At 35.5% G+C, this 26491-nt stretch overlaps 1 protein-coding gene across 7 annotated transcripts in view; it reads left to right on the top strand.

The window, feature by feature from the left end:
- Positions 1–26491, top strand: part of LOC111044256 (octopamine receptor beta-2R) — a 217148-nt gene that overhangs the window by 81461 nt on the left and 109196 nt on the right. For all 7 annotated transcript variants that reach the window (XM_039424595.1, XM_039424568.1, XM_039424600.1 and 4 more), the window contains one exon: positions 20968–21002. The gene's annotated coding sequence lies outside the window, so the exon portion shown is untranslated. The remainder of the gene's footprint in view (positions 1–20967; positions 21003–26491) is intronic.

The raw sequence follows: 26491 nt of genomic DNA, 5'->3' as shown, positions 1-26491 counted from the left end.
CTGTCACCTATTATTGAAATTTTTACTATGATAATGACCTTCTTAGTAGTTTAGGACACAAAAATTTATTTAGATTAACCAGGAGGATTATTCCTTGGTGAAGAAAGCGAGAAGGAATAATATAATGGAATGCTATGGAATAATGGCTGTTCCTGTCCTCCTCTACGGAAGTGAGTCGTGGTTTTACATCAAAACCAGTAGAGAGTAGAGTGCAAGCGGCAGAGATGCGATTCCTCCGCAGAAGAGCTGTGATCGGACAGATCATTTTTGAAATGAAGATATCCGTGCAGAGCTAGAAATATACAATTTGAATGGATAAAGCTAAGAGAAGTTTTATCCATTTCTTGTTGCGATAGACAAGATAGAATCATTTTTTTCGAATCTTCAAACTGAGAAAGCTGGAAATCTCCATCAAGATTACCGAAGAATAATTCAATTTGAAGTTATGAATATCAGACCTTGAGTTAAATTTCCATTCCGTGTTTCTGACGTGTAATCTGTCTATGGTGAGCTGTTCAACTGTTCCACGAAATCATTTAGAGCGGAACTGGTTCAAATGGTGTAAAGTATAACTTAGAGTTGAATTTTCCCCATTACACAAATCGAATTATCTGCAGTTTCTAGTTCGTGTAAAGTGGCAATTATTTTGTTTGAAGTCGGGCGAGACAGTTATCAGACATCGTTAATTTTATTAGGACGTTCTCCATTCAGCAGCTGGGAAAGAGTGAAACTGGAAGTCAGATGCCAGCAGCTGACCCTGCCAATGACAAACTGGTGTGGAAGCCAGCCGTCCCCCCGAAACAACCACCCCCCCCCCCCCACCAACCGACAACCATGATCCAGGGTGTTTAGTGCACGACCCGTCATAAGCCCTTATCGTTCACCAAAGCAGGATATTGAGTTTCTGTCGCCTGCACCCCTGAGCCTCACCACCCCTGCACCCCAGCACCCTGCACCAATCACTCCGCGCCCAACCGTCATCTTTAATTAATGGCAGTGAAGGAGCAGTTCAATGTCAAATCCTGATTTTGTAGATTATCTCATCGATATGCTCGATTTCTATTTGGTGATCAGTGAACATGTGCTCTTAATTTGAATGATTTGGACATCATGAGAGTGTTCAAGAGCTTGGTGAATAGTCTACAATATTTGCTGAATGTGACAATGTGATCTACAGTTACTGTATACGATAGTTATGTAGTAGCTGTCTTATAATAATAGTAACTGTGATGTGACCATATAATTAACATAACTTCTCAGTTAAAAATTGAGTTGTATTCATTCATTTGTGCACGATAGTGTAGTCCAGTCACTGAATAATCATACTTGACCTGTCACCTATTATTGAAATTTTTACTATGATAATGACCTTCTTAGTAGTTTAGGACACAAAAATTTATTTAGATTAACCAGGAGGATTATTCCTTGGTGAAGAAAGCGAGAAGGAATAATATAATGGAATGCTATGGAATAATGGCTGTTCCTGTCCTCCTCTACGGAAGTGAGTCGTGGTTTTACATCAAAACCAGTAGAGAGTAGAGTGCAAGCGGCAGAGATGCGATTCCTCCGCAGAAGAGCTGTGATCGGACAGATCATTTTTGAAATGAAGATATCCGTGCAGAGCTAGAAATATACAATTTGAATGGAAAAGTTACAGATTACCAGATTCAATATAATTTATTTACCAGATTCAATATAAAGAGGCCAATAAGCAACATATTATAAAGAGAATGTCTGCAGAAACGTTTTCCCTACAATTACCAAATTATAAGCCAGAAGGTAGAAGATCTATTGGAAGGCCACGTAAGAGATGGCGGTATCCTATCTTTTTATACAATTTCTTCTAAAATCCTCCTTGGATCTGTAGCTGCCTGGCTTTTCGATCAGCCCAATATTTCTTCATTTTCTCGGATCGTTGTCGTCTTTCTGCATTAGTTATTACAATCTCCCTATGCATTTTTGGCGTATAGAATGTGTGCTTTTCAAGAAAATGGTTCATTTTCACTTCATCAATGGCTCTTTTTCAAATTACGCATTATGAGCTGTTTCAAAACTCTTTCGGTTCTCTTTCAGTCTGCAGTGAATAATTTCTCCCGAATTGTATTTTTGTATACTCGAACTCAAATAACAATGAGCTGTTCATAACCCGGAACAGGCAATAGCGTCACACGTTAAGCCGTCGGTTCCGGCTGCCTATAAAGCAGTCGTTAGGTCATGTCAGAGGCCCTGAAATTGATCAGTTGCGACCTGAAAATTCTGATACCAGACCTGAGCCAGCCAGGTCACTCGATATTATTATTATCATTGCATTGGAAATTTGGAACTTCCAATGAGTTTGGTGTAACATTTTTGAAAGGAAATTGATTATACTCCAATATAGATCAATTAAATTCATTTAAATATCACTAATAACGCTTGAAACAAAAATTGTTCTTCCCTCGAGCTCCTTGCGGACCAATTCCAGGGCTTTTGCGGACCACTTTTTGGAAACCACTGATTTAGATACATATGCATGAAGATGGATTTCAATTTTATTGTATTTCCTCATCCAATTTATTGGTTTGACCTCCTGATAATCTCAAGACCAAGTGGTCACAATATTGAGCATGAATATGATGATATTAGGAAAATGCTATTAGAGAACAAGAGGCTTTAGATCCAACCGTGTGTTTTGTGAACTACAATGAAAAATTCATGGTTCGAGATTCTAAAGTGATGGAAAATTCTAAAAATATCACTAGAATATTGCCATATCAATCCTGAAATAACTACCCCCACCTTTCAGTTGTCCGTACAAAGACCGGAAAAAGCAGTCATGCCTATACTGTTAAAGTCAGATGAAGATGATGATGACATTACAACAAGGACCATAATACGGCCTCAGATAGGCTGTAGAATGTTATGCTTGATTTCTTGTGCTTTAGTTTAATGAAAATGGAAGGGGAATGTGGAAACAGCATGTGGTGTGCGCTGTGAAGAAAGGATTATGATGGAGGCGTATCTCACCAGAGATATGTCAGCGATGCCACAGATTTACATCATTTGCAGAGGAGCCGGCAAGCCACGTTTAATGTGTCAAAGTAATAGAACGTTTCGACTTTGCACGCGTGGTAGTGGGTGGTGTGGAGTGGAGAAGGGCTGCAAGGTGAAAACGCGCCTCATTTCGATTACGTCGGCGGTTGTGAAGAGTGAAGTGCGCTGGGCCGAGAGATTTCAATCCTGATTGCGTTTTCCCCAGGGTGAAAATCTGTTGTAATGACGTTTTACCGAGCGTAGTTCATTAAGGGATTTCGCGACCGACAGCTAGCAAATACTAGGTTACAGCCGACGTCCTGTCCTCTCAGCCTCGAACCCCGCAACAACGTGTTGGATTGCACCGTCAAGTCACCGACTTAGTTGCAAAGGCTGCCACTCATCACTCACTAGCTCATCCTCTCAACTTCCAAACCGTTATGCGTGTAATGGACCAGATGATTCAACCGATTATTTATTCAATAAATTACTCTATGCTCTACCTGAGATTCTTTTCAGGAGAAGAATTCCTTAGATATTTTCTAAACAAGCATCATCCCAATCAACGAAAGTTGAAAAAATTCATTGACATTGGAATAATCTCAACTTCTTGGAAAAGTATAGGTGGTACGTAAATACTGGTTCTTTAAATTTAAATAGCACAAAATGCAAGCTTTGATTACTCTGATGTACAGTCCAGTACAACGAATCAAATCTTTGTGCTGGAATATATATCTATTCAGAAAAACCATATACATAGAACATATAGAAAATCAGAAAAGGTACTCACCAAATCCCAAATCCAATATGTCTTGAATCAAAATGTTTGCCTACTTCTATTTGAGGTAAAAGGTGGACAGTTAGATAGGATATATGAGAGGAAAAGATAGGTGAAATTATGCAAACCGAAAGTGTGACTATTAAAATTGGTTCCTTGCTGTTTCCCGGTTCTAAGTTCTAAGATGGAATTTGCTGTCTGGATATTATTTTAACACCAAGATTTGAATATGAATAGAAACAAAAAACTAAACTTGCGTTGTGGCATTCACTTTTCACTAATTAATACAAAACGTGAGTAACTTTTCACGTAAAACGTAAATGCCACTTTATTTACACGAATATAAAATATATAGGCCGAATTTCCTATAATATTAAACAACACGAGTATCTAGGCAGATTCAGGATGAATTTCCTGAACCTTGAAGCCTCGACAACGAGTGCTTAGCATACCTACTAGAGCTAAATTCACACTGACACTCAAACCGGCCGATGCCTGAGCGATAAATTGATGAGTAATAGATATTATTAAATTATAGAAACTCTCCTACCATCTGGCAGTCAATGAGCGAATGAATACAATTTCAAATGGCCTAAACTATAGGCCTTCTTGGAAAAACTCATGATTTTTTCAAATTTGAGAAAAAAATTCAAAATTTTTTTTTTGAAAATTCGCCTCAATTCACTGTGATTATTGCTATAGGCTGTTGGTAGCACAACAAGAGCCATTAGACAAAGTCTATATCTGGTGATTATGAACACACTGTCTTAATATAATCCGATTCTTGCTTCAAAACGTATTATGGAGCTCAAAAGACATTTCAGAGCAGGAAGAAATTTCCATCAATATGATGATAGAAGAAGAATTAGTCATTGAATTCGCTTAAACCTCACTCGATCACCAGACTATAGTAGTGAATATTTGTATCTCCAAGTGAATAAATTATTTATAAAAATACATGAAGTACCCTTTTATTTAAAACATTCCAAACACCTGGTTTCGGCCTTAATTGTTTGAAAGGTTTCGAATAAAAGGGTAATTCATGTTCTTATATTGTTTTTAATTATTTTTAAAAAAGTAGCCCATACAAGTGAAGTGGTTTTAGAGACTATTTAATAATTATACAAAACTTTGAAATAAGAGATCAAACCCCGTTTCGATAGCAATCTGGAAGAAACAATTATGGAAGATTTATTATGAGAGAAAGTGGCTCCATTAGGAAATGGTAGCATATTATATTAATTGAGACTTAGTTGAGGAGATTTTCTCTGATAGCAAAAAAATCCTGAATTTTTAAGTTCTTGTACATTTTTATGTTGAGCTATACTTCAATTCAACCCATTTTGAATATTATCTAGCTATGAATGCATTTTTCCGAAAAATATTGAGTTTTATTGATAGGTGAATAGAATTCCAGTTTTGCAAAGGATTTACTCAGAATCTTCTTTGAATATGAATAAATGAATGATCCTAGAATCTTTAAACCCAACTTTCAACTTGCGATAGCAATCATTCATGAATAACAGAACTTCCTTTCTGGTTCATGGAAATAATTAATGAATACGGTATCTCATCCTCCTGACATTAGCGATGAACTAAGTGTAGAATTGGTTCACTGAAAATACAATTACAGGGAGGTACGTTGATTCAACATAGAAGGCAATTTCCCAGTTCCCAATGGAGCGTGAAAGTAGCGTTTAATTGAAATTCGAGCTGGGGGTTCACGGCATAACCACCGTGCTGCAGCAAGGAATAACTGGTTTCAGGTTGTCTTAGGGGAGGGATGAGGCAAAACGTAGAAGGAAATTCTCTCTTGAAAATCGTCAGCTAACATAGCAATGTGTGCACAATTCATAAGACGGCATGCAGCAGGCACCAGGAGCAGAACGACCGTAACAAAGCATCAGTGCTCGTGCGATCGACAGAGAAGCTGTAAATGAAAATTTAATCCGCCTTTACGATGAGTTCCGGCTGACACAAGCATCTAGCCAGTCGACGTTGCAGCATCATAAACAGCGAAATCTTGGTCTTGCGGTTCCAACTGGGTGCTCTAACGGCATCACGGTATGTGCGGTTGTAGCTCCACCTGCTAAATAGGCGTCTGCATAGGCGCGGCAACCCAGACAACCTCCTTCATTACCCTACAGCGCAACATTTCACCCTTGACTTTAGTTGTAATAGGCGATCTCTTACTACAAACAATAATGTTGCCACCGGTGCAAAAATTAGTCTTTCCATGGTTCTATTGAGCAGATAACTGAGCTACAAAATACAAAGAACCGACGATCATAAGAGTGAACTTTTTGGAGAATTCATTTTAGTATCACAAAATATTTATCGTTAACACTATTAACAATCTTTCCCTGGAAAATAGTTCATAGGAACTACTGCTCCCTTCTTATGTTTCTCTCAGAATATGAGAGATACCAAACCTAGTGGACAAAAACTATACTATTCCGCATTTGAATCTCCTGAACATTTCGTGAATGAATTCATATTCTGAATCCTGATCACATATTTTGTGCCTCATGGATTTCATGATGATAATGAACGCTATCGATAATAAAATGTTGAATTGTAAGTCCATTCACGGTGATTCCACTTATATAAAGTGGGAACTAATTTAATAGCTGTAGTAAAGTATTGCTTGTATGTGAAATCACCACCCAAGTACTGCAGATGCAGCTCATGAGTTACAAACTATTATTCGTGTCTATCAGCTATTTCTCCATGGCGTAGATATTATTATGGATAGCACAAGATGCTTTCCACCTCATTCTCTTTTGAGAGATTTCCAGGTAATATCGAGGTTATGAAAATGTATGAACAGAATAAAACTTCTGAAGAAGCACCACTGGGCATTGTTATCGGCAAATGTTACGCTATGAAGTTATCTCAACATTCGATAAAGTTGAAGACAGGAAAGTCGCTAACGGTAACTCACTTTCAAAGTCATGAATTGTTTTATGCACATCATAAAAATTGTCAATGCTGGCTTCAGCCAAGCAGATCAAATGGCGCATGAAACACGTTTATATGACCTCGGCTCTATGTGGAGCTGTAAAGTACTATTTGAGAATTCTATTAGTTTTGATATGGCTTATTCTGGAGGGACAATGGAGTGACCTATGATGATGAAAAGGGAGTTTGTAACACTCTGCTAGTTTTGAAATACTTAGAATAGTGGAGAAAATTTTATCATCAAATAATATTGTGAATTTCTCCTGGTTCTCATGGATATAACGACAGTTTTGAAATATTAGTTGAAGCGACACTATTTTATTTTCCAGTGTCTTTGTGCTCCATTTTCATTAAGTAGCGAAACTTATATTCAATTTTTTTAATAATAATAATAATTTATTCGACCAAAAACATTGTACAAACAAATTGAAATAAAATAGCATAACTGGTGTAGCAAACACCCACGCATGCACAATACATGTTTATCATCATAGTCTAAATGAAGCCCCAAAGGTAATCCTGTGTGGGGCCTTTCTTCGTATATTCAATCACAATTGAAAATGATCAAACAAAAGATAGAGAAAAGAAGGAATATATAGAGTCTTACATTAATAGTTTACAAAATCTTAAGGAACTACAAATTTTCAAAAAAGAATCAAGAGAAAAAAAAATTGAAACTAAAATAATAAATCATATTGCAATTTAAACAGTTCTCCGTGCGGGCAGCACATTCCAAAATCCTAATATAATTCTAGATATTATCAAGTCTCAAAGTCCCAAAATGCCTGAGAAAATTTAAATTCATATATATATACTGCTATATACATATGAACTGATTCATTGTAAATATTGGTAGTTTTTGAGAACATAATACTCAACTCGAATCATCTTATAGCTCAATTGAACTTATAGTTCTTTCCACCACGGACAGCACCAATCCACTAGGAAATAATATAAGGTAGTATATAACTCAACATAAGACTGTAGTGGGAGTTGAGATAAATAGAAAATAGTGATTTCCACCAAGTATTGGAGTTAACAGTTATCCATTAGCCGATTATCACGCATATTTTCAATCCAACGATAATATCAGCTAGTAGAAAATGTAAGAGTTAACATACCTATGCAATTGAAATGACTCGATTGCTACCTTATTGACGATGTTGTTCTTAACAAAAGCAATGACTCCATGACAGTATCTAGAGAGAAAATTAACTAAGCTAATTTTGTTGCTCATCTTTACACACTTACTCTCACTTGATCTATAATGAAATTTCAAATTCAGAAATCTGATAAAACATATACTTCAAATCCTGGAATGAAAATCAATAAATAATAATCTCTAGAAACTAAAAAAGTTACATCAATGTTTTCCCCATATTATAAGATTATTAGGACTTTTCTAAGATTGCTTGCTTTTTCATATTTCTAAAAAAATGACGGGCACAGAATAAGTCACTGATCATTGTACCAGGTATTAGAATTCAGTGATGTTTATTTGACATTCACGTAGCCTACACAAAAATATATTTAGTCAAAATGTTCGAATGCTGGATCAAAATATCCGGAAAACTGAATACTTTCAGCTCTACCCAACATACAGAAACATTCCTGAATAATTGGCCAGTGGAACTTTTCAGTCGATTAATAATCAAGACCGTATCTCGTTGCCACATTAAATTCTATTTCGAGATCAGTTAGTAAAGCAACGGCTCTCATCTCTTTCCACCCAATAGTATTCAAAGTACATCATGTGTGCACATGCGTGAGTATTGCGACCGGCAAGATAAGTGTAGATTGAAAGAGAGAGTGATTTTAGAAGTTTGATTGAGGAAGGGTGAGGTGGTTTTGATGAGTAAATAGGTTGGAAAACGGTTGAACAGGCTCTAATAGTCCTAAAAAATACTTTATTAAACGCAACTGTCCAATTTAAAAGCGTGGCAAACATTAATTTGGATTTGAGTGTAAACATAGAAGAGGCCGACAGGCGTGTGTGACGTTGCTTCGTCATTCGATCGAGGATGCGGTGGCAAATATTCGACTCAATAATGGTTTATTGCAACAGGATTGGAGTAACCAATGGAATACTTGTTTGATGAAAAGTGCACGTAACTGGACAACCTGAGTGAACATTTTCAAAGGATTCTTTTCCAAAGAATTGTTTTGGGAAATTGGGATCTATTAATATTTTTTCTAAAGTAATCGGAAGATCTAAAAAATTCATTTAGTCTCAAAATAAAAATCTGTGATATGATTATCACAAACTCTGGTAGCTTCAATAACCATCAAGAGGAAAGAAATAATATGAGAAATATTCATAACTTGGAGAATAATTATTTTGGAAGAATAGAAAATTGCTCAGATTCTGGATTCTCATGAACCTGAGGCCCCAGCCCCTCAAAATACAGCTGACACTTTTTGAGTCCTCCCTCAAGTTTTGACTCAGAGTCCTACAACCAAGAATTTCAAGAACGCAGTCTGCATCCAAATCCCCCTGTGGGCGCCCATTTACACAATAATCACATTTAATGTAATGTTAAGAATAATATAATGTGATGTTAGAATATCACACTGTGATGTGCTCTGTGGGCTGTGGGCACATTCACAGAATAATCATGCTCTGTATTCCTCATATTGTAGATTGACAAACTCTCATCTATGGAAATCGCCTTCCTATGAATGAGATATTCTACTCTTATTCATCTATAATCAATAGATGAACTATATTTAGATTCACGTTATGAAGTCAGGCAGAGTTGCCAATTTTATACTACCACTGCCTCCTGTGGTTTATAGATTTGATTAGGATTCAAGTTTTCCGGTATATCTGATGTATATTGATTATTTTTTCAAATTACCAATCCTCTGTCAAATTAATATATTTCATTTTGTCAAGGAAATACATACCTTCTTTCATGATTTGATAATGCATTTTCATAATTAAGATAAATTATTACGGTAGTTCAAATATTTCAAAGGTCAATTTGGCAAGAGTGGGACTTGAACTGCAAGGATAGAATTGTTTTGTATAATGACAGACAAGACTAGCAAATCAATGTTGATCAGGTGCTGACTCTATAACGTGAATCTCACTATAGAATTACGTTGACGGATGTTGCATGTTTGCTGTGTAATTGAGACTCAGGGAGTTTCAAAGACGACTATTATAATATTACTGTATGTAATAGAATTATGAGCATTGAATTAGTTTGTATCCACATGATCTGAAACTTTCTGACATCACCAAACACAGCTAACAAAGTTTTGTGACAAAAGTTTGATTTACCCTGAGAGTATGTTGTCAGAACGAATCACGGATAAGAAGATGTCTGCACTTGACAGTTCGTTTAGCTGAGAACTTTGATTATCCCTGCAAACCATATTATAAAGTAGATGAGAATTAAAGATCAGATTCTCGATTCACAATGGATTCCAACCGGATTGTGCAATAAGATCAATATATTTTTTCTACAGATGGACTTGATTTTTTTTCTGAAAAATTCGGCAGATAGAATGGATAAATAATATCAAACTAACGTACATTGTACGATATTGGTGTTGTCATTAGCTGACTACACCAATGAGGAATGTTTTGTGTTTTAAAATCAGTCATTAAACCTTCTTTTGAAGATTTGAGAATTTTCCCATTTGATCTACGATTTCATGTATACAAGAATATTGCTGGGGAATCACAAGAAAAAAGCAAAATTGGATATATAATTTTTTTCAAGACTGGGAGAATCAACTCCATTGAAAAGAGCACAAATCCTTATTTTGAAATCAGCTTTGGATAACAGGAGGAATTGGATGCTGCATGTACTTTGTTATTTGGGAGCTAAGGTTTTTACTGTTGGAAAATTATTAAGTACCTTTGAAAAGTACATTCATCAGTGATTGAGAGTAGTCCATGTTTTTCCATTGTTAATGTATTTCTATTTCCAAGATAGAGAATTTTCAGTTCTATGAACCTGAGCATTTGCTTTTCTCAGTTTTCCATATTTTAATGAATTGAAAGTGTAAGGCTGTTCATTACTCGAAAAATCTATGCTACCTAGAAAATAGGATCTTGAGAGTTGGTTTTGATGAATTTTCGTATAAGATTTTTCTGTTGATTATCTTTGCATATTTATTAGCATTGAAAAACCAATTGTATCCCGCATGTGCAATAAGCATTCTTGAACACACAAAATCATATTAGCTTGGTCTCTTCAGTCTATTAAATTCTCTTCACTTCTAGTTCAACCTACAGCGCGTAATTCTCTCACCGAGCTTACATGCTACTGAGAAGCTGAACATGATTGGAAGCTTCATCTTACATCATACAAGCCGATGAAATTGTTGATAAATTGAATTTGATGTTCGTCTTCATGATGTTCAGTGTCTGTGTGTCAGTGTATCCAGCGGATGATACTAGCTTGTTGAAGCGAGATAAAGAATCGGAATCAGAGTATATAGAAAAGGGAAGAGAAAAGAAGAGGAGTGGTAGGGGGAAGAAAAAAGAAAGATGAAAAAAATCTTGGTGAGACACGCAATCAGCCCTATACCGTTCTGCCTGCTAGGGGGAAGGAAGAGAGAGGTTTGAACTGTGATTGGGCGCAGAGACATAGAGATGGAAGATGGGAGATGGAATGCTGAACGAGACAGAAGGTGGATGACGGGTCTCGCGCCCGGAAATGAACCGGATGAAGATTTCCACCGGGAGAGAAACGCGCGCTCACTCTCGCACCCGCACCCGTACCCGCACGCGAGCCACGCATAATCGGATAGCTTAGACGTACAGCTTGCAATGCCATGCCATCGCCATGACAACGCACTCTTTTGTTCCTTGAGACCTGAAGAATTCGTCCTACTCCACAGTCAACGTCGGTTTTGTCTCACATATTCTTCCTGATTGCTATAGATCTCTTCACTCCCCTGCCAGGAATACTCAGTATTTTTCCCATTAGTTATCGAGCTTCTGACATTTCATCCTCAAGTGTGCAGTGAAGTTAAAATACAACCGAAGATTTTGCAAATATGTATGTTAGTCAGTTCAAATTTGAATGTGAGCAGATGGTGATACCGTCAAATACGTGACCATAATCTATCTTTATTGGCTTTACAAACAAGATTATTATTCTCGTGTAGATAATAACGATTCCAATGGATAGTGTAGTTGCCTCGTCTCATCAACTATACCCTATCAACTGGATTATTAACTAGCATAATGTTATTGTAGTTAAAATATCCCTATTGTTTTCTTTCCAAAGTCTTATATAAAACTGATAAGATAAAATAAAAATGGAATTTCATAAGAGTTTTTCTGCTGATTTCTCCATAGTCAGGAATTTACATAGGACTACCATAAATAATATTTATTGTTGATGGAATCTGTTTGAATTGATTTGCGAGAGTCTCAATACTACCTCAAAAAAAAAACACTTAATATTTGATGATGATTGATGGAAAATGGTTCTCCTATTATCGAGCATACTACTAACGAACTATGGGAATGAAGTGAGAATTCTTTGAACTATTAATGCTCTATGGATATGGAACTAGATAATAAACTCGAAATCATATATTTTCATATTTTGTTCCGATTTTGCGATCACTTTTGTTCAGTTTCCCAGCTCCAATGTACAAAGAGAACGGTTTTGGTAAGCTCCAACTATTATTTCCTTTCCAGCAATAATTGGGACCAATATCGAGAGCCCATCCGTCTTCATATCTGTCAATGATTGGCAGGTCCAATTTTCTGTTTATAACCTATTGCCCTTCAAAAGGAGAAACAGTCGGAAGGATTACAGCAATGACCATTTTATCGTCTAAGTACGCAATCTATCTCAATCAATCTATTGGCAGATTTAGCAGTAGGGAGAGAACGCTGGAGAGCTGGCTTTTCTGTTGGAGTGTGTATCTGTAGCGTTTAGTCCATACGGACTTTGCTCCGAAATAGAGCCATAACGAATGGCATTCTTCGATTTCCACTCCATTTGTTCACTCACTGACCCCTTTCGGAAGGAAACAAAAGAATTGAGAATTTCCGTCCACTTGGAACTTCAACAAATTCCATTTCAAATCCCTTGATTTTAAGCTGTAATCTTGATAATTCCGGATGAATAACCATTCCAATGACTAATATTAATTACTGTGATCTTTCTAGAACAGGACGGTATAAATAAGCCTTATCACAGCAGAACTCATTAAATCATGAATTCATCAATCAGTACTGAGAACGGTTACTCACAACTCACAATAGTTAATAGAGCGAATAAAAAGTGTTTGTAAAAGTTCTTACTATCCAAGTACGCTTATAAATGTGAAACTCTTCGTTCTACTCCATTTTATTCAAGGAACAAACTGACTTGACTATTTTGGGAGATGCATTGGGCTAAATTGTATCAGAGTAGATTCATTTCAGAAGGGATTCAAACCCAGTTGTTCTAATAATGAATGGAGGTGCGTACAGACTTATGCGATGCGCCGCAAACAAACGTTACGCGAGTAACTAGCAGTTTGCAAGATGATCGCTGGTCGCGCGAGAACAGAACGCGAACAGAACGCAGAGCGCTTGGACATACAACGCTCTGAGTGTTTTTGTCAACTGCAATGAGTACAAGTCCAATTCGTCTGAAAAGAGTAGGTTATCTACGGGTAGGCCAACAATGTAAGTTTCTAAACATACTAATTATTGGTGTAATCTCGTTTGATTGTTATTGTTATTCAAAACTAATTCAATTTTATCTATTTACTTATTCAACAATGATAAAAACACATAACTATAGAATGATTGGGAATGAAAGAACAACTTATTGGAATGGATACAACGTATTACTATTCCATTCCCGAATTTTGATTGTTTGGTCCAAGAAAGGTTATGTTTCGTCAACACTTTCAAACACAGACATTTTTGGTCTCAATATAATAAACAAGCAAATAATGTAGAAACATTAATTTTTCATTTTTTGAGTAAATATAGATCCAATTAAGCTTTGAATACCCATTCCAGTTATAGCTTATAAATCACTCTTTGATAACAGCTCAGTGCTGTAGACTGCTTATAAAAAAACGGATTTTTATCTTGTTAGCTACTGAATGCTCGTGGGTTTGAAATCAACTATGTAATAGAACAGGCACGCGATAATCATGCGATCATATTGCGAATCTCTCGCTTTCTGTACATGATCAGCGCGTGTTCGTGGCGTGTAAATCTGTACGTTTACACTTTATCTTGCGTTATTCATTGAAAGCTCTTATCGAAAAGTGATCTTGACTTAAGGGACTTGAGGTTAATATAAGGGAAAGTTGGCAAATAGAGAATCATGTTTCACTTTCTAAACATAGAGCTACTGAGCCATGTAACACATATACTATAACCTATATTGATCTTAGGAATTTGAAAAGAGTGTATACAGCGATATAAAAATGTAGAATTTGAGAGGTATACGAGTAACAATAATCAATAGAGTTATGCAACCTTTTAGCAACGCAGCTTCGCTATCAAAATGCCCCTGAGGGTCGGAAGCAAAATAAAGCTAAAAATCAGCTTACAGGATACATGATATCAGTTTGAAGAAAAGCAACAATGGCTTACTCGGGAGTCGAGAATAGATCAGAGGCTTGTGTGGTTTACTATCCCATTAAACCAGAGATAGAATTACCTTCGTTCTTAGCTCCCTCGAGGTCCCGATCGGAATAGGTTTGAGACAAGACTCGGACGGAAAGTTGAAGATTGAGGAGGTTACGTCGTCTGCTGCCTGGATGGATGGATGCGAGTGAGCTAGCTGCAGTTCAAGGATTGCAGGGATTTGCTCCTTTCCCGTCCCCGTTCTAGTAATTCCTTTCCCTCAACATGCTGTAATTCGAGTAAACCTTGAGCGAGACTCGTCTGGGTCGAAAAATAAATCACAGCGGAAAATGAGACACACTCTGCAACACTTTTATTAATAACCTCCTCGCATTAGTTTCTATTCTATATAAGTAGGCAATCAGATTAAATTATTAAACTCATGAGGTAATTATTGTCATGGATAGACCGAAAGTTGGTAAGCTGTCTCTCAATTATAAATGTATCTGAAAATAAGAGTACATGAAGAGAGGAACACGAGAAAGGGTTTTCAGATTAAAACGAAATCAACTACTGTTCCAATTATATCATTTACATAAAATATGTTTCAGAGTTCTGACAGAGCTTCCGTGTGAGAGGGAAAAATTATCTCCTGTGTTAAAAATGTATTTTCCTCCGCCTATTGTCTAGAGTGCTTACTTTACTCCCTGGAACATAATACTAAAGTGTCACTTTTTCGCTCTCGGGAGGAAAAGACAGAAAAACTCCTTAGAGCGTAAAAGTAACTCCATTTAAATAACATGTGAATCATCTCAATTTTCAAAACTTACATCTGAAATAGATTAGAAGGTCTAAGCTCAGATGAGGAAGCATGTAGAGTAGTCATTAAACCAACTAAATTCAATACCTCAACCAGACATTTGATCAACATATGAAATATATGCTTATATGCTAAAATTATTACAAACTTCATATCAGTATACTATAAAAATGTATAAATATTCTTTTATTTTCTATGTTAAATTCAAAATACCAGCCAACGAATAATCCTCATTAACTAATCAAATTTGAAACGGGAACTTCATCATAGTTGTAGTTGAGTCGGCCATTGTTGTTACAACTTTTGCCGACAGATAGCGCTGTCGGTGGTGAACTGTGATTACAAGATTACAAGCCAGCTGTTTACTTTTTAGGTTATGTTGTAACACATTGTTAATGGTCACGTAAGTTTTTACAAATTATTCTATTTGCAGTTTTTATAAAAATGTATATGGATGAAAAATGTTGTGTATATCACGAGTGAAAAATGCTTTTTCTCCCTCAGGGAAATTATTGCCTTCGGCTTCGCCTCGGGCATCAATCTTTCCCTTCAGAGAGAAAAAGTGGCATTTTTCACCCTAGATATACAAATAACTGCTTCATTTCTTAAAGCCTTATTCAATGTAAATTTCCTCACTCCACTTGAACTCCGCAGTTTCCCATCTTGAACTTTTCATTCTTATATCAATTGATTCACTTTCCTATTCATAATAATCTATCATTTTCCCTGAATAATATTTATATTATCAAGGAAATACAGGGATATTCCGTGATTCTGCTGCAGTAACAAAAAAGGATCTCATGCTCAAATTAGAGCATTTTAGAACACATGAATATGAACCGTAAGGAGTAGAGCAGTACAATAGTGAATTATGGCAGACCATTGGAAAATCTATCATCAAGGAAACTTTATTAGTGGATTCCTATATTAGCGGTCCTCATTTTTTAGGAGGAACCCACTTGTGGCATATCGTTGACCATACCAAATCTGGAAGCAAGGAAGAGATATCAAGGAAGATAGAGAAGAGGACCAATGAAGCCAGAGCTTAGTGCATTCCTATAATACTAAACATGGTGTGTAGGAAATTTCTCAACCAAAGAATTCTGGAAACGTCGATAAGTAGGAAAATATAAGATAAACCGTGAGGATCAGAACAGAATAATGCATAGGAGGATTGTGGTAAGAAGGCTTGAGAATTGCGGCTATGGCTTTGCACGGCCAACATTCAACAACTTAGTGCAGAAGAGATGGAAGCCGAAAAGCAAATATTATCTCGAAGTTAGTTTCAAAGAGTAATATATAGACTACAACTTGTACGCCAGACCATGCAGTACAAAACCTAGCTCAACATTGAATGAAAATCACTTGAATACTGCTCAACATATCACATGGGTAGACGTATTACATGAGCCTACTTATGATCCGTACTGTCATCTGCATCAATAAGTTATAAATATGCAGCAGGAGAAATCAAATACAAGAACATCCAGTATGAACACCAATATCGTTGCTCCATGAAATAATATTTTCAATTTTTTCCATCACAGAATGAATGATTCCATAAAAGACTAGTGACTATTGTTTGCTTTTTAATTTCTTGACATTGAGATCATCCCAAACCACTGAGAATAACGCTGATTTTTGCTGTAGCTGAGATATTATTCTTAGATATTATTTTTAAAGAGCAATTTCAAAATATTTTATTAATGACTACTTATTCATTTTGTGATTTATCAAAATTGCGTTTTTATACTCAAAATCACGTACAAGAGTTTCAAGAAGCCGCCCAAGAGAATTCCAAATCATGCGAGATGCGTAACTTTAAGAAGCGTCTGAAAACATGAAATCAATGGAAACGAAAGGTTAAAACTCCTACGAAATTTCATATTCACTACTCAATCCATCGGTAATTATTATTTAAAAAATCCAAGTTTATAGAACACATTTTTGTTCAAATACATCCTTTTTCCAGTGAACAGAATTACTCTATTGTATGGGAGTCCAACCAGAGTAATAGGACGAATGCCAGACTGAATTTTCAAAAAAAGAAATATAAAATATAAAAACATATTCGACTGGCTGAACTGGAATCATTGGTTGTGTTTTGGATTGATTATGCATTATTTCTATTCATGAACTGAAGTACATTTCAAGAAAAGATTCAGAGAAAAATAAACATCTGGACAGATAGATGTCTCTTGAATCGAATCTCTTCCTCATACAAAACGATACATTTTTAGTCAAAATACATCCTCTCTATACATCATGATAGAATAATATCATTCGAAAAACCAGTCTTATTTAAAAAATACTGATTGAATAAAAATACTAAGAAATTGTATTGTCTTTTCTATTTAATATGAATAATTTCCACAATATCAACTACACAAGAAGTAAAAAAAAGAAAAATACTGATAAAATGTGGACTGATAGTGTATCATTAGTCCAGCATGAATTACACAGAACAGTGAACATTATGGACGAGTAGAAAGTGGACTATACTAGAAACTCATTTATGATACTCTATCTTTCAGCTACTATAATGATAATCCATTGTCAGCTCACCAGTTCATAATTCCAATTCCTCATATGAGAGTCAATAATATTCATTATGATTAAATAGAATTTGAAAAGATTAGCCTATATCTTAGTAGAAAAGTATCATTCCAATTCATTACCATTCTATCATTTGCACCTTTTAATATATAGCCTACTAAAAACAAATCAGAAAGTAAGTGTATTTGATGATATTCTATTGGTGGGAAGCGTTTTCGCTAGAGGAGGGGAATTGTGCACTAGGTTTAGATGTTTGATGTGGTCGAACAACCACATTTCTTTCGGTCTGGTCAATTTCAGAAACTTGCCGCCCTCTCAAATGTGTATTAACATTCAGGAACACGAGCGAAACCGAATGGGTAAGTTTGCCTTGAGCAACAGAGAACGCTGCTGTGCAAACATGAAACTCTAGATTCAAACGTACCTACCTATGCCTGTTGCCTCATGCCTCATGCCGACGGTGTACTTGCTGCGTTTGTTAACCTTGTTCCAGCTCAACGTTCACTGAATTGTGAAACAAGGGAACTGTTTCTGGCTCACTATTGTGCCAGTAATCCTAAAAACAGTTCTAGAGTTGAGTCAGTGTAAACAGTTGGTACTGTGCACAACAATAATGCTCACGGAAGTTTACAATGATACTCCTATTCATCATTGTTCAAATCACTTTATTGAGGTTGAACTTTTTTGAAGTCATTCAAATTTAAATGCATTTAATTCTCAGAAAGCTAACGTTCTACAATACATTCCCCTGAAAATTACTTCTCTAATAGGGAGCAAGTCCGAAGAGGAGGAGTCACTACAACAACAATATAAGTTACAGTACAAGAAAAGAAGAAGTTGAATTTCTACAACTTTAGCTTTCAAACATAGGCACATAAAGTATAAACTATTACAACAAACATTTTTCAAAAAGCAACATTATTCTTTTTATATATCCTATCCATTGATAATGATTACGGAAGTCATTCCTGATTACTGAATACTTATCCGAGTACAGTCACATCAACTATTATTATGATCATTCAACTCACTTTAATAAGCGATTTTTATTCAGTAATTACCTGATTTTAGAATGAATTTTCAATTTTCCAAGTTTCCTAGCGAAAATTGAGAATTTATTATGAACATGATTTCATATTAAATTCAATGTATTGTTACACTGTGCCATTCACAATCTGTGCTACTTTTCGTCGTCGTCGTCTTCTTACAGGGTAGGCATTAATACCTGTTCCGCCTTCAAACATTCTCCCACCTTTTTCTTGGTCTGCCAATACTTCTCTTCCCATCTGGCTTGTAAGCAATGGCAGCTTTCGGGATTCTTCCGTTTCCCATTAGCTAATTATAGAGGGAATAATAAACTATGCCTATTTTTACTTTCCTTGCCCTATTACCATAGGTGAGAAAAGTATTGCTTTCCGAAGAAAATTAAGGTACCCAATTTCTAAATTTCTATACGTTTCAAGGTCCCCCGAGTCCAAAAAAGTGATTTTTGGGTATTGGTCTGTGTGTGTGTGTGTGTGTGTGTGTGTGTGTGTGTGTGTGTGTGTGTGTGTGTGTGTGTGTGTGTGTGTGTATGAGTATATGTGCGTCTGTGTACACGATATCTCATCTCCCAATTAACTGAATGACTTGAAATTTGGAACTTGAGCTCCTTACAAAATAAGGATCCGACACGAAAAATCTCGAACTAATAAAATTCAAGGTGGCGGATAAAATGGCGAAAATGTTGTCAAAAACAGGGGTTTTCGCGATTTTCTCAAAAACGGCTCCAACGATTTCGATCAAATTTATACCTAAGATAGTCATTAATAAGCTCTATCAACTGCTTTAAGTCCCATATCTGTAGAAATTCCAGGAGCTCTGCCCCATCTATGAAAAGTTTGATTTGAGATTCCCAATTATCAGGCTTCAGATACAATTTAAACAAAAAAGTCGAAGTGAAAAGGATTAAGAATGAAAATCTCTACAGTTAATGTTCAGTAACATTTTCACCTAAAATTTAAAATAAGTTCGAAATTCGAGAAAATGTTAATATTTCAATTGCAAACTGTTGGCAACTGTTGATTCTATTGAATCATCCACTATGAAGATATAGCAAACTTCGTGTGTCGCCAGTGTTATTGTCCTGCCACCAGCTGGCTTGGATCTTTGAATAGTAGACTTCAGATGCGCGTTGAGACTAGCGTCAGGTGATAAATTTTCATAACGGCAAGGAAAGTTGTGTGAGTGCGCCACACAAGATTTTTTAATCAAGTATTTCAATCTCATTAATATATTTACTAGTAGTTCTGTGAACAGTAGACCTCACGCAGTATTCTCATCCACAAGTACCTGATTTAAACTATAGACCTTATGGAAATACAGCAATAGACTGGCTTCTCCACACATCTGTGTAATCACTTGTCAGCTGATTTATGATGAATAATAATTCTATAGTCTGATTTTTACTCCAATATTGACGTATGAAGGAGGCTCCTTTTTCCTTTTATATTATCCTTGAAATGCAAAATTTCCAAAAACCTTGTATATACGTCGACGCGCAATTAAAAAAGGAACATACCTGTCAAATTTCATGGAAATCTATTACTGCGTTTCGCCGTAAATGCGCAACATAAAAACATATAAACATTTAAACATTTAAACATTAAGAGAAATGCCAAACCGTCGACTTGAATCTTAGACCTCACTTCGCTCGGTCAATAAGAGATAATGAAATTCCCTCCTCACATGTTTAAAATGAAATCACATCGATTGGGAATTCATTTCATCCATTCATGAATGGACAGAAATTCCTGCTCAATGTTTACACATTGCGAATTCTTTATAGTTGGGTAACAAAGAGTAATAACGAATCCATGGAATTTTCTTCATCAAACCTGTACAATGAATGTTGGATAACAGCATCATGAAGGTGTCACAATGAACAGCCAATTCCAAATTTCATGTATGTTTATTTTAATGATTTTCCACATGTTTGATGAGATGATTGCTTATAATAGGCAAATGAGTACCATCATTTCGAGTACGATCACTCTGTAAAAGTAATTGATTTGATTCTGTTGTAATATGTTAGATCTGTGTATACAGTATAATTCACTGGAAAAAGCTATAAATTGATACAACATGAATATTAATCTATTTCTATATGGTAGCATTCTTTGGAAATGCGTTGTACACGAGCGAAACAAATATACATTACACAATATACAAGCGATACATCAGTTTGCAACTTCATTAATTTAAAAAAATTCTGTAAATCAAGCCTAACAAAGATATTATTCTGTTTTACAGATTCCTCAGATTGAACGTCGCCTGAAGCCCTGAAGGTGAGTGTCAACCCAATTTGAAACAGATCATCTGCATTACAGAGCGGACCAGATCAGACAATACCACTACATAAGCATCCATACCTCCATTATATAAGCATCAAGGGTGGCAATCAATTTCATGAGACGTTTACTACGTAGGCCGTAGGTCATTCAAGTAGACTACCGAGCCTATGAAACAGATAACAAGACCATGCTGTACATTGTTCAGTGGGTAGTGCCTCATTCACTATTCGATAACACGATAACTGAATTCCTCACCCATTGTTACCATAAGCTCCTCGAACAATGAAGCTATTGAATCATCTCCAAAATGAATTTATCCTCTTAATAATTTCAACTTGAGATCATGTCAATATAATAGTCAATCATTCGATGTAGGCTACTTAATCAGTCGGATGAAAAGTGAAAATGGAATACACAAAAGTCAGAATAGTTCATTATCACTAACAGTCATTAATATGGAACTTTGATTTTTTCTGGAGACACATTTTTTGTGAAACAGAAATTCAAACTTCATATATCAACGTTTACCCAATTCATAGAACAAGAAAATCAATGATCTCTGCTATATAACATTGCACATGAAAAATCGTCATTTTCCGTAGCCTACGAAGCTATACTGATACTGAACGCTGATATTAGCAATCACCTTTCTCGTAAATCATTGTGCTGAAACCGCAGACCAGAACAAGGCACAGTGAGACATTGCCGTTGCCGTACGAACATTTGAACTCATAAAGAAGGTTTATTGCTGAGACAGGTAACGACAGAAAACCGTTGTTTAGACATGTTTCATCATTACTGTAATGTTAGTTGAAGGCGGTAAACTCGACTTGTTATAGCTGAAAGTCGGAAGATTGAGCGAGGGTTTTTGACTCATATGAGCAGAAATTGCTCATTGGGGTGGTGCACTGTTCTTGGAACGGGGCAGCGGAATGAGCTCACTTCTGGCAGAGAGAAAAATTGTTGACGGCCACCTTGGAGTTGATGACGTTGCAATTTCGAAAGGCTAGCTTTATTCCCTGCTGAATGTTTTATATCCGTTCTGTGAATGAGCCTACCCTCGCGAGCTTAATAAAGTTTCATCCCTTTCTTCCTTATGTATTTTTGGCGTCCGGCTGGGGAGGGCTTCAAATGAAATAAGCTCCAACGTCTCGCGTGAAAAATGCACGCAGCAAGGCGGGCGGCATCCTTGCGAAAGCGCACCTCGCCTCAACAGCACATTCATCCAAATTCAAGTTTATTCCTAGCAGAGCTTTTATATTGTACGATGAATTATTACACTACTTCCTATTCTCCCGTTGAGACCTCCAACTTGAGATTCTCTATCCTCTCAAAAGAAATAGCAAGCAATCATGAAGAAATATTCCATGCATAACAGTCTATAAATCACTCATTATTATTACAGTCTATAAATATATAACAGTCTATAAATCACTCATTATTATTACAGTCTATAAATATATAACAGTCTATAGATCACTCATTATTATTTCTTGTTGGGATTAGAAATCCAATTTATATTATTTTTGGAGGAAAATCATGAAATATTGAGAAAAGTGGTGATTGGATCATGTATCAGACAAAAATTTGTTACTTCCTAATATTATTAAGGAAAGGATTGCATTTATTATACATGAACGGAATAGGAAATACACGATTCATGCATTATCACTTATGAACTAATGAAATTGAATGGTTAGCTTGCAATATCACATGAATATTCTGGAATTGCCGAACATGGGGATAGGAATTTCATCGATATTGATCGTTTCATTCAAATTTGATAATTGAAACAAATCAACTTCAAAGTTTACACAATAATGAAAGACAGAACTTTCTTCAAGTGATTCTGTAACGTTTGTAAGCGTTCTGTAATCGGTAGCACATGCGTCTCATGAATGAAAGGTTGCAGGTTCAAGATCAATCAAATTTTTTTTTAAATTTCCAATACTGATTATTCACGTAATTATCATGAAATAATAAATAATTATTCAATGATATTGAATAATAATAAATAGACATATTATGTCTATGTTTCCTGGACGTGAGGATATTGCGTTTTATAACACAAAACTTTCTTCAGTGAGAAGCACGGGTTACCTGCTAGTAAGTTATAAAATGTAAATAAATATCTCCGTTTATTCCAATCCATAAAAATGAAAGTCTGTTTGTGTTTTAGTTTGTTTGTTCCTTAGACTCGAAAACTACTAGACAGAACGACATGAAACTTTGGGAATATGTTGTGTGAATATTGGGGATGATTTCTGTCCAGAAATTTTAATAAGGGTGCTAATAATAATTATATATTAATCCATTTCACAGACCTGTGTTTCCGAAACTGTCGGCCGAGCGGCTAACGTAGAACGGGAAGATCATCATGATTCAAGCTGTAATAACACACGTCACTCTGTGATAATAGTATATTTTGCTCCTAGGGCCGAAAATGAGACTTTTCCGGCTCCAAATTGGTTTTCAAGTCCGAGGCCGTAGGCCGAGGACTAGAAAAGATTGAGAGCCGTAATAGTATATTTCGCACCTAGGGTCGAAAATGTACGTTTTCCGGCTCGAAATCGCGGTTTTCAAGTTCGAGACGAAGTCGAGAGCTTGAAGCGCTCGAGAGCCAGAAATACATTTTTGCCCGTGTTGCGAACGCTATTTTTCACCACACCAAGAAAAAAACTTCCCAATATATAAGAAATTGAAAAATAAATAAAATTCAAACAGCCTATTTTGATAGTTTGAATCTTGGTTATGACAACCTTTACTGTCAATTAATTTCAGTATTACCAATTAATAATCTACAATAGTGACCATATTTTTATACTATTAATATTTCGAATAATTGTTTGAATTTTTATAGCTCGCGCTTTGCGCCCGATGCAATATCTCATGGATAGATGGATGAATAGAATTTTCATTACTATTTTGAAATAATGTGATGAAAAAATTAATATAATTGCATATTTCACAGTTTTGTCTCAAAATATATCTAAAAAATTGATTGAAATTTAAATTACTGTAACTAATATAAAAAATAGCTAATAAAAGTCGAAATTCATCGACAAAAAAAATGTCATTGACCGAGATTCGAACCTAGATCATGTTTGTTATTCACTGAGCTTTGAGGTTCTGATGTATAACGCCTTTACGCTCTCGGCCATTGCGTATTGTTGAACGTAGAGGCCTGACTGATAACACTTATGTAGGCTACTATAATAATATAGTGTATAGCGGCAAATTTGAAGCCGGTTTGCCGGCATTTTCACAACAAAATATTGCTCTGAAAATAGTTAAATCATAGAGAAAACATTCGAAGATTCAATCTTGAGTGGGCCTAATGTTTTCTCTATATGGTTTGATATTGAAGAAAAATTATCTAAAAGTTTTAATAATGAATTACGGAAAAATTACTAGGAATTTTTCAGTCAAGGCTGAGTTTCACCAGTAGGCTTACCTTAAACTTCAGATCTGTGCTGTATTTTCTTATTATTATTGTTAATTGTATTGCATTAAGAAGTGGAATTCGATAATAAAAAAGAAACAATTATTACTCTACCTCACTTTTAAATATTGATACAATTATTGTACTTTGATTTCAAATTCGATTCTTCACTTTTAATTACTTGCGATACGTACCTTTCTGACAATGGAGAATGCTGCCAACATTATATTGTTGAGGCTATGTAGATATCATCGTATTCTATTGTTTGATATCAAAAACACAATAATAAATATTAAATTATGAAACAGTAATTTATAAAATATATTATAGACATAATACCGCGATTCACGATACATAATTATATAGATTATTACAGTCGTTATGAGATTATCTCTCTATGATTTTTGTGAGATTGGACACGATCAGCTGTTATTCAAGGTCATTTTACAGCCCTAGGCACTAGGGCCGTAAAGTTTTACCGGCCTGGTCGGAAAACAATCACTTTCGGCATCCATATGACGCACGTAAACCAGCTCATTACATCCAAGTGTGGCGAAAGCACATTTTTGCCCGTGATGCGAACGCTATTTTCGCCACACAGAAAAATAAAACAATATGAATATTGAATGAAAAAGACTAAGAAATTGTCAAAAAACCACTGATTTATTGATAATTGGAAACTAATTATCAATAAATCAGTGGTTTTTTGACAATTTCTTAGTCTTTTTCATTCAATATTAATCATTCAATTGGAAACTAATTATCAATAAATCAGTGGTTTTTTGACAATTTCTTAGTCTTTTTCATTCAATATGAATAATTACCACAATATCAACTTCTCAACTACACAAAAAGCAATATGAATATATGAGAATAATTGTCTATTAGGCACTTCCGAAAGCAAAACTGGAAGGTGTTAGCTCTAGCGAATCCTAAAAGATTATGTTCAATTATTATGTTTTAATGTGTCGGTTGAGTTTATACTTTTAAATAACAATGAGATGGAATTATTATAAATGTTTTGATTCTTAAATAATAAACACAAATAATGAAAAGTTTTTTGATCAGCTGTTTTAGCACACTTGAAATTTGGCCAATCTGAATGTCAACGTCAACAATGCTTTTTGTCGTCGACTGCGGAAGTTTAGGTTAGGAGTTCTATCCTACTTTGAAAATCGAATTTGAATAGTTTATAACAGGGGTCTCCAACCTTTCTTATCCAAGGGCCACATTGTTAATTCTTGGGAAGCTTAGAGGGCTCCGGTCCCTTGAAAAAACCTCTTTAATTCGTAGAAAAACAATGTATTTTGGTCCCCTCCATAATTCGAAGTAAATCTGCTCTGCTGGTTCTAGTCAATCCTGAGACTCTGTAATTCGAAGTAATGTCGGTCATAACACTCTACAATTCGAAGTTACCAAGGAGTGGGAGAGATGGTGTATTTCTCTCGCAAGAGAATGGGAGAGAGGGCTATGCGCGCATGCGTTCAGCAGATCCAATTATTCTCACGATCCATAGGAAATTTTGCATTAATTAATTTTGCAGAACTGCCAAAATAATTTTCACCAATTCTCCAGTGCTGAAGTCATAATCTAAAAATAGATCAATGCATTCTTCAGTCATTGAACTTCACCTTCAATTCAGTGCTGAATTATGTGCTTGTACAGTTGTAGTGGTACTGTATTCCATAATTATCTGAATCATTCCATATCTAATCTTATCTTGAAAATACAGTATAAAAACTAGGCTTTGGCTATGTAGGACATTTAGGCTACTTTGATTATTTTTGTACAGTAATTACAGTATTTTAGTTTATCTCTTTGCCTCATTTTCAGTTTTGTTATATTGTTTGTTATATCCCTGTGAGAATTAGTATGTGAAAACAGGAGAATACAGTACTTTATATACTACCTTCTATAATTCGTATTTTTCTCTCTACAACCTTCCATAATTCCTAACTTCGATAATTCGTAAACTTCAATAATTCGTAGTAAAGCGTCGGTCCCTTGAACTTCGAATTATCGAAGTTCTACTGTATTTATT

Source organism: Nilaparvata lugens, chromosome 1 (genome assembly GCF_014356525.2).
Source record: "Nilaparvata lugens isolate BPH chromosome 1, ASM1435652v1, whole genome shotgun sequence".
In the NCBI taxonomy this organism is placed as follows: Eukaryota; Metazoa; Arthropoda; class Insecta; order Hemiptera; family Delphacidae; genus Nilaparvata; species Nilaparvata lugens.
Note: the sequence above shows the minus strand (reverse complement) of the source record. Positions and strands in the feature narration are given on the sequence as shown.